This window comes from Pseudopipra pipra, chromosome W, assembly GCF_036250125.1.
Source record: "Pseudopipra pipra isolate bDixPip1 chromosome W, bDixPip1.hap1, whole genome shotgun sequence".
Taxonomy (NCBI): Eukaryota; Metazoa; Chordata; class Aves; order Passeriformes; family Pipridae; genus Pseudopipra; species Pseudopipra pipra.
This window is the reverse complement of record NC_087580.1, coordinates 37,783,002-37,798,569: the sequence shown is the minus strand read 5'-3', so window position 1 is coordinate 37,798,569 and position 15,568 is coordinate 37,783,002. Positions and strand designations below refer to the sequence as shown.

Sequence of the window (15,568 nt, the reverse complement as noted above, 5' to 3'; positions counted from 1 at the left end):
CACTGCTTTGGGGCCATGCTGGGAATTCCAGTGGACTAAAAGACAAAGCCCAGGCGCTGTTTCCAAAGGAACCCCAATGAAAGGGAGACACCGCAAAGATGGGAGGACAAGTCCTGCAATGGAACTCTGTGTGTGCCGCCTCATTTTATCCTTCAGTGCCCACAGGAGAGGGGGAAAAAAGTGGGGGTTGGGCCCCCAAAACTGTTCAGGGGGAAAATTGGAGATTGAGGGGACAATGGGAAAGTGGGAGGAACAGGGAGAAGGGTGGAAAAGGGGAGGTGGTCTGGCAGGCCTGATGGTCCCATGGGGGTCTTTGGGCACAGGGGGGTTGGCAAAAGGGGGTCGCCCCCCTGAGCTCCCAACTTCCTCTGGGGTTCTGGAGGCTGCTGGATTCAATCTCAGCCTTGGGTAATGACAACAGTTTGAGTTTACAGAAATTAGAGAGGTGTGAGTGAACCACTTTTGTCCTCAAGGTTTTAATGATGGCAAATCAAATCTATTGATTTATTTAGGGTTCCAAATGACCAGACAAAAAATCTTCATCAGAATTATTTACTGCACAATACAAACACTAAAACTATCAGGAGTACAGGATAAGATAGGACAGTGCTCTACACTAAAGCAATTGTTGAAGCAATTCTACTCCAGCTGGCACAAAATCAATAATTCTTAATTAGAGATGGATGGAACTCCCCCAGACCAACACTCGTGGGGAGATCTCTGCTCTCAACCTCCAGAACTGACCTTGGGGGGTCCCCAGCCAAGGCAGGAATCTCGACACACCCCACAAGAAAGGTTCTGTTGGAAGAAGCTGCCCCTGTGAAAGGGGACTGGCCCTTTGTGGTCAAAAGGGATGGACTGACAGTCACTGGACTCCAGGGGTTGCCTCAACATCAGGGGGTTCATTCGGGGTGGAAGCAGCGGCCGAAGCTCTTCCTGCAGTCGGGGCACTGGTAGGGCTTCTCTTACTGGTGGGTCCGTTGGTGTTTGGTCAAGACACCGATCTGGGTGAATCTCTTCCCACACTCCCCACACTTGTAGGGCCTCTCCCCGGTGTGGATGCGTCGGTGGGTGACAAGATGGGATTTCTCCTTGAACCGTTTCCCGCAGTCGGTGCAGCAGAAGGGCCTCTCATCCCTGTGCGTCCGCTCATGCGTGTAGAGATTCCCCCTGGTTGGAAACCTCTTCCCACATTCCAAGCACTTGTAGGGCCGTTCCCCAGTGTGGATGCGATGGTGTTTGCGGAGGGTGGAGCTGTCACTGAAGCTCTTCCCACATTCCCTACACGTGTAAGGACATTCTCCAGTGTGGATGTGCTGGTGGGAACGAAGGTGAAAGCTCCGGCTGAAGCTCTTCCCACATTCCTCACACTTGTAGGGCCGTTCCCCAGTGTGGATGAGCTGGTGGGTGCGGAGGTGGTAGCTCTGGCTGAAGCTCTTTCCACATTCTCCACATGTGTAGGGACGTGCCCCAGTGTGGATTTGCTGGTGGCGGAGCAGGCTGAAGCTCTGACTGAAGCTCTTCCCACATTCCCAGCACCTGAAGGGCTTCTTTCTAGTGGGAGGCTGCTCAGGGACCACCAGGTTGGAGCTCTGGCTCAAGCTCTGGTCGCCTTCCTGGCACAGGCTGGCTCTTTCCTCCTCAGAGCACCCTGGGATGGCTTTGGAGCCCCTCCTGCGGGGGGATCTCCGGCCCTTTTCCTCCCCGCTGCCTTCCTGCGCCGGGGAGCCCTTCAAAACGGCCTCTCCCACCAGGGTCTCACGGGGGGATTTGTCCTCCGGGCTCTCCGTCCTCAGCTCGGGGCCTGGGGCAGGAAGCAAGAAGGACAGGCAGGGGATTTGCCTCCGGCCCACAGGGAAGGCCAAGGACATCCCCCCAACTCCGGCCCCGGCAGGACGGCGGCGCCAGCGGGGTTGTCCTGCAGCCGGGGCCATGCTCGGCTGACAGAGCCAGCACAACACCCGCCCAAAGGGACACTGACTTCCTCCTCACCTGCCTGGGGGGCCCAAGGCATCTTCCTCTTCCTCGCAGCCTCCTCCTCCATCCGCCCAAGCTTTGGGAAGGACAAATCCTGATGGGAGGGAAAACAAGGGCTGAGCGCGTTGGCTTGGGGGTTCCTCCTGCCCAAGTCCATCTCTAGAACTCACCGGGCATCCTGTGTCCATAAAAACCTCCAAAACACCAAGATTCAGCCCAGAAAAACTCAAACCACCCATATTCAGGCAAAACACCCCTCAGAAATAGCAAGAAGACCCTCATCCAGCCAAACTGCAAAAAGTTGAGATTCAGCTAAAAAATACTCCAAAATATGAAGATTAGCCCAAAAAAAGGTGATGGGGACTGAATTTTACCCTCCAGCAGGAAAGTCGTTTGATTTCAAGCTCGTCTTCAAAGCGTGCCCTGGGATTGGAGCCTGGGCTCTAATTAACCTCTCCTGTGCTGCCAAACAGCAGGAGCTGTATGGCCAAGGGACAAACTCTGTGATCCCTGTCAGTGTCCATGGCCCCTGTCAGTGTCCTTCAGGGAAACTGAGAGCAGGAAATGAAGAAACTTGTTTGGAACTAAACTGGTGTTAAAGTGGGAAAAACCTCCTTCCATGGAAATAAAACTTAGACAGTTTTTCCTGGGCTGAACAAGCTCATTCAGGGATGAAGGACTGGGACTTCTGTGGACATTTGTGCTGGTTTCTTTGGACACTTGTGTTCCTTCAGAGAGCCCCTGGAAACACTCTGCTGTTCACTCCCAGTGCCACCAGTGCCTGGGTCCTGTCTGCAGCAGCAGATTGCAGTGGGACAGTAGAAATGCTTTTCTGAGCCTCTGGGCTGGACACAGGCACAGCCTGACCCTGAACCCAAGGGAAACAAAGACAAATTCCATGGCTTTAGCTGGAGCAAGGCGGGAGGGGTGGGGTTCCTGAGGGTAGCACTAACCAGACTTCTCTGTGTGTGTGAGACAGGCAGAAGCACAAATGCCTGCACAGCCCAGAGCAGTCAGTGCAGATTTTTGGGGGCATCAACAGGACCCCTCCCCTGGGGGCTGCAATTTCACACTCCTTTGGAGAGCATGACTAAAACATCCCACACACACCCACAGCCACTCAGACACAGCCAAACACACCCACACCCACACAAGCAGCTCATCCTACACTTCAGCAGGATGAGCCCTGACCGAGCAGAGGGACCAAAATCACCTGGAAACACACCCCAGGGACCCCAAAACACAGTCAAAACACACCCAGATCACCCCAAAACACACCCTAGGGAACCCAAAACACACCTGGGGGGCCCCCAAAACACACCCAAACACACCCAAACACAGCAGCTCATCCTGCATTTCAGCAGGATGGCCCTGACCGAGCAGAGGGACCCAAAATGCACCCAGATCACCCCAAAACACACCCCGGGGACCCCAAAATACACTCCGGGGATCCCAAATCTCCGGGAGACCCCAAACCCCAAAACACACCAGATGGCCCTGACTGAGCAGAGGGACCCAAAATGCACCCAGATCACCCCAAATCCCACCAGGGGGACCCCAAAACCCCAAATCCCACAAAATAGCACTGGGGGAGTGGGGACACCCAAAACCTGGGTGGGGACCCCAGAATCCCACCAGGGTGGGTGTTGGGGGTAACCCCCACCCCTGGGGCCCCTCCTGGGGGGCTGTGGGGGGTCCCTACCCCCCCCAACCTGTGCCCCCCCCACCAAATCCCACAGGCAGCTGGAGCAGAATCACCTGTACACGGCCTACACTGGCATCATGGCCAAGGTGGGACCCCCAAAAATGGGGTCGAGGGGTTTGAGGGGGGCCCTGGGGTTTGGGGGATCCCCGGGAATTCGGGTGAGGTGATATTGGGACTGGGGGGGGGAGGGTCCCCAGAATTTGGAGGGGGAACCTGGAGATTGGCGAGGGTGTTCCCAGGGGTTTTGGGGGTCCATGGAGGTGGGGGGTCCCCAGAGATATTTTGGGAAGGATCCAGAGACTGGAGGGTCCCCAGAAGTTGGGGGGGGGGGCAGTGATTGGGGGGGGTCCCCAGAGACTGGGGGGGTTCCCAAGGGTGGGGGTCTCAAAGATGAGGGGACTGTGGGTGGGGGACAGGAACTTTGGGGGTCCCCAGGAATTGGGGGGTTTCTATGGTTATTTTGGGCATCCCCAGAGATTTGGGGGTCCCCCCAAAAGGCTGGTTGGGGGGGCTAATTTGGGGAGCCCCCCTTTAAATTCCCCCCCCCCCCCCCCCCCCCCCCGAGCTGTCACACAGGGGAAGGGGAGGAGGAAGAGGGCAAGGAAGAGGCCGAGGACTTGTTCAAGGTGAGGGGGGGACCCCAACACCTCCCTTGACCCAACCTGACCCTTGTGACCCCCCTGACACCCCCTGACACCCCCGTGCCCCCCCTGGAGAAGGAGATGGAGAAGCAGAAGCTGCTGAACCTCCCCCCGTGACCCCTCAACCCCCCAACCCCTGACACCCCCTGACCCCTGTGTCCCCCCAGGAGAAGGAGAAGCAGAACTTGCTGAACTTCCCCCTGTGAGCCCCTGTGACCCCTGACCCCCAACCCCTGACACCCCCCGACCCCTGTGACCCCCCCTGTGTCCCCCAGGAGAAGGAGAAGCAGAAGCTGCTGTCCCAGCAGGCCCGGTTGCACACACAGGGGGCGGCCGAGATGGTGCTGCAGATGATCAGTGCCTGCAAGGGTGAGACCCCCGGGGAGAGACCCCTGAGAGACCCCCCTGTGTGAGAGAGACCCCCAGGAGACCCTTGGAAGAGATCCCTGTGAGGGTGAGACCCTCCCAGGAGAGACTCCTGACAGACCCCTGGGAGAGACCCCTGAGAGACCCCTGTGTGAGAGAGACCCCTGGGAGAGAGACCCCTGGGAGACCCCCCTTTGTGAGAGAGACCCCCAGGAGACCCCTGGGAGAGATCCCTGTGAGGGTGAGACCCTCGGGAGAGACTCCTGACAGACCCCTGGGAGAGACCCCTGAGAGATCCCTGTGTGAGAGAGACCCCCAGGAGACTTCCGGGAGAGATCCCTGTGAGGGTGAGATGCCCAGGAGAGACCCCTGACAGACCCCTGTGTGAGAGAGACCCCAGGGAGAGAGACCCCCAAGAGTTCCCCTGGCACATGACCCTCGTGTGACACACACATGTTGTCCCCAGGTGAGCAGTGGGGCCGTGGGGGGGCTGTGACACACACATGACACACACATGACACACGTGTGTCCCCAGGTGAGCAGGGGGGCCATGAGGGGGCTGTGACACACACACACACACACACACACAAACACACACACACACACACAGGGATGTTCCAGGGGTAACTCAATCCGGGCTGTGGGCAGGTCCCTGCAGGAGCAGCAGCTTCCTCTGCACATTTGAGGTGATAAAGCTGCTCTAAACCTGCACTCCAACTACTCCACAGCTCTGGGCTCACCTCCACACCACTTCTCAGCCTCACCTCAGGGCCTGGGCTCAAGGACAGGAACCTGCAGGGAGGGGACATCATGTGCAAGCTGAGGGCTGCCTGCTTGCACTGGCCTCTGGGCTTCTTTCTCCTTCTACAACCAGCCCAGAACTCAGCCTGCTTTTCTAACATCACACTGGCCACAATTTGCCTCATCTTCAGCTTCCTGTCCATCCACACTCCCAGCTCCCTTTCTGCCTGCCTGCTCTCCAGACACTCTGGCCCCAGCCCGGGGGGCTGACGGGGCTTCTTGTGGCCAAAGGGCAGGACCCGGCCCTTGGCCTGCTTGACCCTCATCCCCTTGCAATCAGCCCATGGATCCAGCTGGGCCAGGTCCCTCTGCAGAGCCCTCCTGCCTTCCAGCACATCAACACACCCCCAGCTTGGGGTCACCTGCACATTTGCTGATGAAATGCCTGGTTCTGCAGCAGCTGCAGATGCTCAAGGGGCAGCAGGACCAAGTCAGGAGCCTGGGGGGCTTTGGGGTGCGGGAGGGTCCTGGGGGAGCTGGGGAGGGGCTTTGGGGATTGGGGGTACAAACCAGTACAGATCAGTACAGACCAGGACAGACCAGTACAGACCAGTACCTCCTTACTGCTCCCCAGATCTCTCCTGGAGCTGGGCCACGTTGTCCTGGGACACCTGAGCCCCCCCAGTGCCCTCCCAGTACAGCCCAGTGCCCCCAGTACAGCCCACTGTGTTCCTGTCCCAGGGTGCCAGGGTGCCCCCCTCTTTGGGGGGGTGGTTGGAATGGATTTGATGGGGCGGGCTGGGGGAGATTTGAAGGGATCTGGGGGTTTGGATGGGGATTTGGGGGCGTTTAGGGGTCTTTTGGGTGTATTTGGGGGAGTTAAAACAGGTTTTGGGGGCATTTGGGCATCAAAGGGATCTGTGGGGGGAGGGGACTAAAGGGAAAATGGAGGTTAAGGGACATATGGGGAGGTGAAAGAGGTCTTGGGGGGAGATGAGGGGCTGCACCAAGAGCAGCTGAGTCCTGAGACCTCCCCGGTGTCCTCAAGACCCTCTTGGTGTTCCTAATTCCCCCTTGACACTCCAAGACAAGCCTGGTGTCTCCAGTGTCCCCAGGGCCTCCCCATTGCCATTATTCCCCCCTTGACACCCCCAATTCCACTGGCCCCAAGCCCCATCCCTGATGTCCCCAACCCTCCATCTCACCCCAGGAGCCCCCCCTGGACCCTTTGACCCCAAAAATGCCCCCCCACACGCTCACAGAAAGGCCAAGGGCATCTGCAGACACGTTGGGGACAGTTGGGGGGCTTTGGGGGGGCACTGGGTGATTACTGGAGGATACTGGGACACACTGGGGGGAACCAGAGGGCACTGGGAGGGACTAGAGGGTTACTGAGGGATCCTGGGAGGGCACTTGGAGGGACTGGAGAGTTACTGGGGGATTATCAGGACACACAGGGGGGACACTGGCAGGTTACTGGGCCATACTGGGGGCTATTGGGTGCTCACTGGAACATCACTGGGCCATCCTGGGGGGCAGTGGGAGGTCACTGGGACACACTGGCTGGTCACTGAGGGGGTTACTGGGCCGTACTGAGGGGCACTGGGAGCCCCTTACACGGATGTGGTACATCTACCCCCCGGACTTTGGGGGGCACCCCCACGACTCCTTCCCCTGGGGGCTGGGAGATCCCCTTAACCCCACTGCTGGGCTTTAGGGGACCCCCGGGCCCCAGTCCCTTTGGGGTCTCTGTCTGCTGCGTGTTGGGGGTCTCTGGGGTTCGGGGGGGCATTGGGATCCCCTTTCCCTGGGGTCGGTCCGCCGGGCCGGCAGGGGGCGCTGTTGCGGGAGGGGTAATGGCGGGTCGCGGGTCATGCCGGCGGGTAACGCCGGCGCGCCTGCGCAGTGCAGCCAGGGCGCTGGGACAGCCCCACCCCCCCCACGCGGGTTCCAGGCCCCGCGCTCTGACCCTCGGGAACCCCCGAACCCCTCGGCTAAACCCTCCCGAGCCCTCCAGCCTTTCCACCCACAGCCGCGCTCCCCGCAGCCCCGAGCGGATCCCCAGAATCGCGCTCTCCGAGCGCTGCCGCACCTCCGCCGCTACCGCTGCCCCGCAGACAACATGGCGCTCTGCGCACGCCCCGCCTCTCGAGCCCCCGCCGCAGCCAATCAGCGCTCGGCCCGTCCCCGCCCCGTCCCTGCCGGCCCCGCCCTGTCGGGTGAGCGGGGCGGGCACGGCGGGAAAGCGGCGGGGGGGAAAGAGCGGGGGGGACCCCAAAGGGAGCGCGAGGGGCGGGGGGTCACCCCCAAAGGGGGCTGGGGGGAGCCGGGCTGTGAAGGGACTGCTTTTCCAAACTGCCCTGCTTATCCCGCATGTGCACACTTCTCCCCTGCTGGGATCTGGCCCAGACAAACCTGAAAATACCTGGAAGTGCCACCTCCACCAGCACTTCCTCCACAGCTGCTTTCAAGGATTTCTCTTCAATTTGCCAAGGAAATGCTTCCAGATCATACTTCCATCTACAAGTCAGAACAGCAGCCTGCACCAGGACTCCTGCTTGTTTTCCCTGCACTTGCTGACAGGAGGTGCAGAGGCAGGATGTCAGCACTTCATTACCAACAGCCTTAACGGGGCATGACTCCACTTTTTAACCTTGGAAGAAGAGCAGCTTTTCCTTTTCCTCTCCTGTTTTTTGGGGTTAGTATTTTTTTACCTTCTGAATAAAAGAACACATGTGTAAACTGAAATAATCTGAACCCAACTTTTAAGAACACTGACACCTTTGAGCAGCTTCCTCTTAACCCTCTCTCCATGTTGGAGGAGTGGCCAGATGAAGAGTTACCAGCCCATCCTGGCTTCCAGAATGGCACAGCTGGTGGTTAGAGATTCCTCTCACAGTTATCTAGAATATGCCCAAACTTGTTCTGCCCTTCCTAATTCCTAACTCAGACCAATGGCTCCAAACCCAGCATCTGGGAGGCTGATTAGGTTGGCAAGAACATTTCCCTGTGTGATAACAGTGTGGGCACAAGGACTGGGAGTGTGTCAAAAGAAATCTGACTTGCATACATGGGGTAGGAGATAAAAAAAAACACAGATAAGCAGAAAATGTTTGCAAGGAAGAATTGGCAGCAAGATCAGTGTCAGAAGATCAGTGCAGGTGACTATCAAATACAGGAGAAAACATGATGAAAGGAGTAACTCATGACTCTTTATCTGAGCTATGAAATGAACAGTGACTTCAGCCACTGATGAGAGATTTGTTTAAATATAGAAGTGAGTTTGCAGTTGTAACATTTTCCACATTAAAGCCTACAGCTGGTAAATAATAAAATAAGCAATTAAAAAGCAATCAAGCTTGCTGCATGAAAACCTCTCAAACAGGCTGCTTCAAACAACAACAGTCTTCTTGCTCCCCTCCTTCCCCCAAGCCCCAAAACTTCACCACATCTCAGGTCTGTACTACTCACACACATCACTTGGCAGAGGAAAGCCACACAAAACAAAAGATAAAGAATAATGACTTGTTTTGGTAGGTACTGATGGTCACGTGTGTTGAATGGGAGGTCACAAGAGGAGTGTCAGCTTGGTGGATGGTCCCTCTTGGGAAGTACAGGAAGTCACCTGGCTGCAAGAAAATTGATATATTTAGGGCACCAGGTAAACCTTATTGCAGTCAGAGAAAATACTCTCTGAGCAGACAGTCTGACAACATATATCCTTTAAAATCACAAAATGGAGCAGTCCTGCAATGTACACTTTAAGAACATAAAGAACACTAAGCCAGAAGTTCAGAACCTTAAACTTTCCAACCTGCTGTCAATATTTACTGAAAACGTGAAACAAGCTTTTTAACATTACAGAACACACAGACTCCCACTGAGCTGCAGGAAGAGGACAAAGAAGCAGCTGAGATGGACCTGCTGGCAACACAGTGGGCTGGCAGAGGAGCAGTGAAATGGGGATTTGGTCAGATCACATCAAAAGAAAAGGCTAGTATTCCACGAGAAAAGCCAAATATTCTATAAAAATGGTAATCTGTTACAATACTGTTGTCTGAGATTTTCAGTTAAAGCACTTAAAAAACAGGTATGACCTTCCTCCTCCTCCTCCCTATCTTTCTTCTCACCTATGTAAATTAAAACTCCACACTGAAAAAAAACTAGATAAGGAAAGTCAAGGCAAGAAAGGTGTAAAGCACATAAAATTGCCTCCAAGAAGGAAATAAAAGTTTATTTATGGCTTGTCCTGTAAACACCTACAGAGTTGGACAGCACAGTCAAAGAAAACTGCCTTCCTTACCAGAGTGGGGACTACACCAACCAAGAGTATTCTGAATTCTCTTCATTTGAAAGATGGAGAAAGGAAATATTCTAGAAAGATGTTTAGGGAGGAAATAGAGTCAAACAACAGCATCACGACAACCAAACTTTGACACCAGCCACCCAGAAGAAATGGGTCACAGGAAGTGAACAACAGCAAACAGAAGAAAAATAAATTAAAAACTTGGATAACTTTTAAGCCCATCATTATTCCATAAAAATGAAAGGCACTGAAGTCTGGTCCAAAATATTCCAGAAATGAAAAAGGGAACTGTAATTTACTAGACTTTGCATCACCCAGTACACGATGACGATTGAATATTCCCCTCTGTCAAACAACACAGCTCATGATGTCAGCATCCCATCCAATGGGTCACACTATTCCTAAAACACCTACACCATCCAACATGTCACACTATTCCTCAAACACCTACACCCAAATGCAGCTCTGCACACTGAGAAGAGCAGAGAGAGGCTCCATAACAGGCCAAAAGGCAGAGAAACTCCTGAGGATTCCAACATGGAGCAGCACCACCAGCTGGACAAGCAACACTTCAAAAGCAGGTCAAACAGAACAGGACAAGCACCAGATTCCCTGCTGACACTCAGTAATTTTCATGAAATGTTCCTTTTATTCCAAAAATCAACCACCAACCAAACACTTGAATTTCAGGTTTGGAAAAAGGAAGAGCAATTAATACAGCAAGTTTATGTGGGGTTTGGTTCATGCTTTTCTTTATCAGCCAAGGATAAATATTTAAATCTCATTCACCAGAACAGTGACAATGTTCAGTGCAGCAGTAAGTCTCAGTGCACAGAAGGATTAGCCTGAGGGATTACAGGCAGCATGTAAAAGCATAAAAATGTTTTAGAACCATACACAAACCCAGTGTTTTTTCTGCACACAACTCCACAAACATGACCTAGGAGTCAGGGTGCCCAACCTGGAGAGTACTAGTCAATTTACAGAAATAACTGGGGGTTTTGGCCCATTATTTAAATACTAGAAGCAAAGGATACCTTTAAAAAAGGATACAGACAACTATCACCCAAATTTCTCGTGCTCGCAGTGTGCAAACCCTCCCCTCAGTTTCACAGCATCAATCACTGCCTTCAAGAAATGGACCACTTTTAACTTTTCTGGCAATCACAGCCCAGACCACCTAAGGCAATGAAATTCTCATACCTTTAATAGGAACTCATGTGTGGGATTCCCAATCCTATCTTCTGATTCCACATCATATTCCCGAGCTAAAGGCACCGGTGGTTTATAGAGCCACCAGTGTTTCTCGCCTTCCAGCTGAAGGATAAACACCTGCAAAAGACCATAAATCCAAATCCATAAGGAAGTAATTCCTTTCTCATTAATTTTTAGATAGCTACAATTCAGAGAAATTTAAATTTAAACTAATTTTTTCTGTCTCTATTTAGAGACAACAGACAGAGGAGTTGTGAAGTGGGATCTGTTTTATCCTAAGGCAGGCATTTGGAAATCCCTGTTTCTCTCCAGTCACTTAAGTAAGTGCTAGAGAACTAACCCAAAAGGAACATCTGCCACACAAATAGCCAAAATTTCAGGTGAAAGAGGCTTATCCCCAACAGAGCATCAGAAACATCTGGAGGGTGCCCAATGGGGGTAGATGGCATGAGTTAGAAATGCTGGATGTGAGGCTGCCGAATAACAAGCATAAGGAAAATGAAACCCCAGGTGTATTGAATGGAAATGAAAATATTAAAAAGCAAAATATACATATAAGGATTGGATTTTTTGATTTGGTTTAAGTGGGATAGTCCAATTTTTTCTTTATAACGCAGTGTATATTTGTATGTTTCTTTTAGAAGCTGATTTAAAATGCATTTGGACCACAGGAATTCATCATATCAGTAACTTCTTAAAAACAGCAGGACCAACAAGCACAACCAGTCTGCTGTTACAGTGCAGCTGAAGAAAGAGCAAGTACTTAGTAAAGGAAAAAGGACTTGTAAATTCTTGGGGCCTGCATGAAGTGAAAATGAAAAAACAGGTGCTAGAAAGCTTCTGCAGCTCTGAAAACAAACTTCTCTTTTTATCTAATGGAAATACCAGGTCTGGAAAACCCAGTTTACATGATATTATGATTAGATATTACTATTAGTAAATTTTCAGCAAAAATATGTAAGAAAAATGACTACAAGGAAACACAAATAAAAAAAAAACATTTTCCTATAATGTTTAGTGGGGGGGAGGGTTAGAAGCACACACACAACAGCAAACACTGCCATCAGCAAAAGCCCATGCACAGTTTCACAGGCAAGGTTGTGCTGTCCTACCTCAACATCATCATAGTGAGGAGGAAGGCCCTGGGATCCCTGGGGAGGGATGTAAACATTGGACCCCACCAGAGACCCAAAGGAGCACTCCAGCTTCTCCTGAATCTTCCACAGCTCCTCCTGTAAAAAAAAAAAAAGATGCTGTTACTTGCTGAAGAGCTCAGCCAAGCCCAGCCCACATCCTCTCCATGGCTTGGGAAGAATGATCACATCAGGGACACAGAGGCTGGGAAGGAAGGTGCTCTGTACCAGTGTTTCTCCTGAAGGAGAGCACTGGAGATGCAAAGGGGATCTGCCATGAGAGTCATTGCTAAGCCAAAAAGTCTGGTGCCCCAACCTGTGTTTGTTCTCTTCCCTGTGCCATCTTTAGGCTGCACAACCAGACAGACAAGGCTGAACAGAGGAAAATAATCCCACAAACAGCAAAACACCATAAGACAAGAAGCACATGCAGGACCTGCATTCTCTCACCAGAGAGAACATACAAAGGTTAGAGACCTTTCACCAGTTACTCCAATCATTTGGGAATATTCAAAACCAAACTTGACTCATCCACACCCCACATGTGACAGACAAGGCACCGAAGGGAAACAGCAGAACGTGCCAAGTACCAGATCCACACAAGTGCAGCTTGGCCATTAAAGCTGACAGCAGCCAGGAACACTATACCTGGGACTCAGCTTGTATTTGGGATCTTATTTGGGTCCACCTCACAATTCAATTGTGTTGACACCTTCAAGACTACCTGAATCAAAGCACCTCCAAGAATCCAAGTCCTTTACACAACTGTGCAGCACCACTGTCTCGTTCTCAAACTCAAGGACTGAGAACACTCAGCTAAAATGGGCTGGTACCTTTCCACGGTGCAATTCACTGGCAAGAACACTGGAAATATTTCACATGGTTTCACACCTTACCCTCCATTAAAGGGAAGTGGCTCAAAAGCCACAAAGTTTGCACAAGGAAACAGTGGGGCAGAAGGGATAATTTAAGCACAGATGCCTAATCATCAATTTTGTGCATTTGTGTTTTTTTTTCCAAACTTTTATGTGACAGAGCAAAATTTTAAAAAGAATACATTATTATACATATTATAGCATGAATCGGATTTTGTTCTTACTGCAGAGCAGTGAAACATGATGGACAGTGCAAAAGTATAAACTGTGTTTTAATACAGTTCATGTAAAGATTTCTGCAGGTCATCAATGTCAACCACTTCCCCTGGGGACAGAGATGAAGCCATGTCTAGTGCAACTCAAGCAAAACACACCACATTATTAAGCCAGCATCAATTATATCCAGTGAAACAATCCCACCTTAAATCTCTGAGGCTGATGAAACTGTATTGTTGCCTTTTTCTGGTCAAAATCCTTCTTCAGCTGCATGTAATTCACTTTGCCTTCTTTATTTAAAACCTTCTTCTTTCCATTCACACACTGCAGATATTCACATCTCGCCCATAGTACAGGCCCTGGCTGCACAGCTCCTTCAAGTCTGACAGCTGGAACAGGGACAGGCAGTAAGCAGCCACCAGGGGATCATTGCTCTGGACGAGCAGTGGCTTTTGCTCCCAGTACTCCTTGAAAAACACCTCTTCTTTGATGGGGGAGATCAAGCTCCCGAAGAGGCTGTCTGGGTTCTCAAAACTCAGGACTGAGGGAGAACAAGCTGCTTCCAGCTTTGCTTGTTTACACTGTGTCTGTGTTTCTTTTCCCATTTCAGCATGCTTCCCTCCTTTCTTGGGCATGGTTCCTGTTCAAGAGGAGAGAGGACCAAAACAATCAACCAGCAACACAACCTCAAGAGCTCACGGGCCCAGAGCAACAACTCTTACCCTACCCAGTGGGATATCAGAGTATCCCGGGAACAGCTCTGGTTTCAGAGCCTCACTATTTGCTCCAAAGCATTAACACTTTACAGAAGACAGGGAACATTGTTAGGCCTTCCTGTTGATGCTCTGTAATTACTACATTTACAAGTTTAAAACTTGTAAAATTTACCAGTTTAAGAACTAAAAGGCCAAGATTCTGCTTTCAGTCCTGTCGAGCTGTCAAACTTTGTTTATGTAGAACAAAAAGAATTCTTTCATACAAGCACAGACATTTCATTTTAAAGCTGGAAGTCATTTACTTGGTTTTTCCCAGGCAGATAGTATGAATGTGTACCATTATGCAAAAATAAAGAAGTTGATCTACAAATGGTTTGGCTGCCAAATTCTCAGGAAAGTTAAGGGGAAAATCAAGTAACGGTAGGTAACTGTGCAAGTCTGGAAAGCCAACACCTGAGAAGTTTGAACGTGCTGATGCCATAATTTCTAAGTAAAAATGACAGCTCTACTCCCTACACCCATTTGATAGGAAATGCTATCAATTTGTTGAGATACTTTTATTTACACAGATCCCGTGTTTTGAAACTTAAACTCCAGTTCTGGTATTTACATGCAGCACTAAGTTCTTCTGTGCAGCAGGACACCCTTGCTGGCCCACTAACTCCTGGGCAGTGTTTCATCAGCAGCTCCTGCACAGCCTGTCCCTCAACAGTAACCGAGGGTCACCTCAGCCCTGCAGGAGGGAATTCACATCACCTCCTTCCTGAGAGAATGAACATTCCCAACTGCAGCATGAGGCAAGGGAATGCGTAAAAAATTAAAGACTGAAAATCAGTCCCTGACTGACAGCAAGATCTGAAGATGCTGCTGAAGGCACCAAGATCTAAAGCTGACATCCCCAAATGACAGCAACACAAATGCAACCAAGCCTGGATTCATAGTTTTGAATTCCAGACCTAAATCCATTGTACCAACCTCTCAGCTCATTCACACTGATTTAAAGAAGTTACATTCAGATATTTACTATTCATAGAACGCAGCTTCATTTACAACACGTGCTGTTCTGTAGCGTTCTGCTGGTTATTACAGCTGTTCCAAGCCCCCTGCCATGGGCAGAGATACCTTCCACAAGATCTAGTTGCTCAAAACCCCATCCAACAGGATCCAACCAGGCCTTGAGCACTGCCAGGGATGGGGCATCCACAGCTTCTCGGGGCAACCTGAGCCAATGCCTCACCACCCTCCAGCAGAAAAAAATTCTCCCTTACATTTAGTCTAAACCTAAACCGTTCAGCTTAAACCCATTGCCCCTTGTCCTGCAGCTACAGGCCCTCATAAAAAGTCCCTCTCCATCTTTCTTGCACCACTTAAGTCCTGACAGGCTGCAAGGAGGTCTCCACAGAGACTTCTCCAGATTGAGCCATCCCAACTCTCCCAGCCTGTCTCCGCAGCTGCTCCATCCCTCTCATCATCTTCCTGGCCTTCCCTGGACTTGATCCAACAGGTCTGTGCCCTTCTCCCGCTGGGAGCTCCAGAGCTGGATGCAGCGCTCCAGGTGGAGAATCACCAGAGCGCGGCAGAGGGGCAGAACCCCCTCCCTCACCCACGGCCCGCTGAATGGGATGCAGGATACGCCCGGATTTCTGGGCTGGGAGCTCAGCGCCAGCTCAGCCCCAA

At 51.5% G+C, this 15,568-nt stretch overlaps 1 pseudogene; it reads right to left on the bottom strand.

Annotated features, from left to right (window-relative positions):
* LOC135405260 (zinc finger protein 883-like) overlaps positions 1-15,568 on the bottom strand; it is a 290,064-nt pseudogene that overhangs the window by 33,895 nt on the left and 240,601 nt on the right.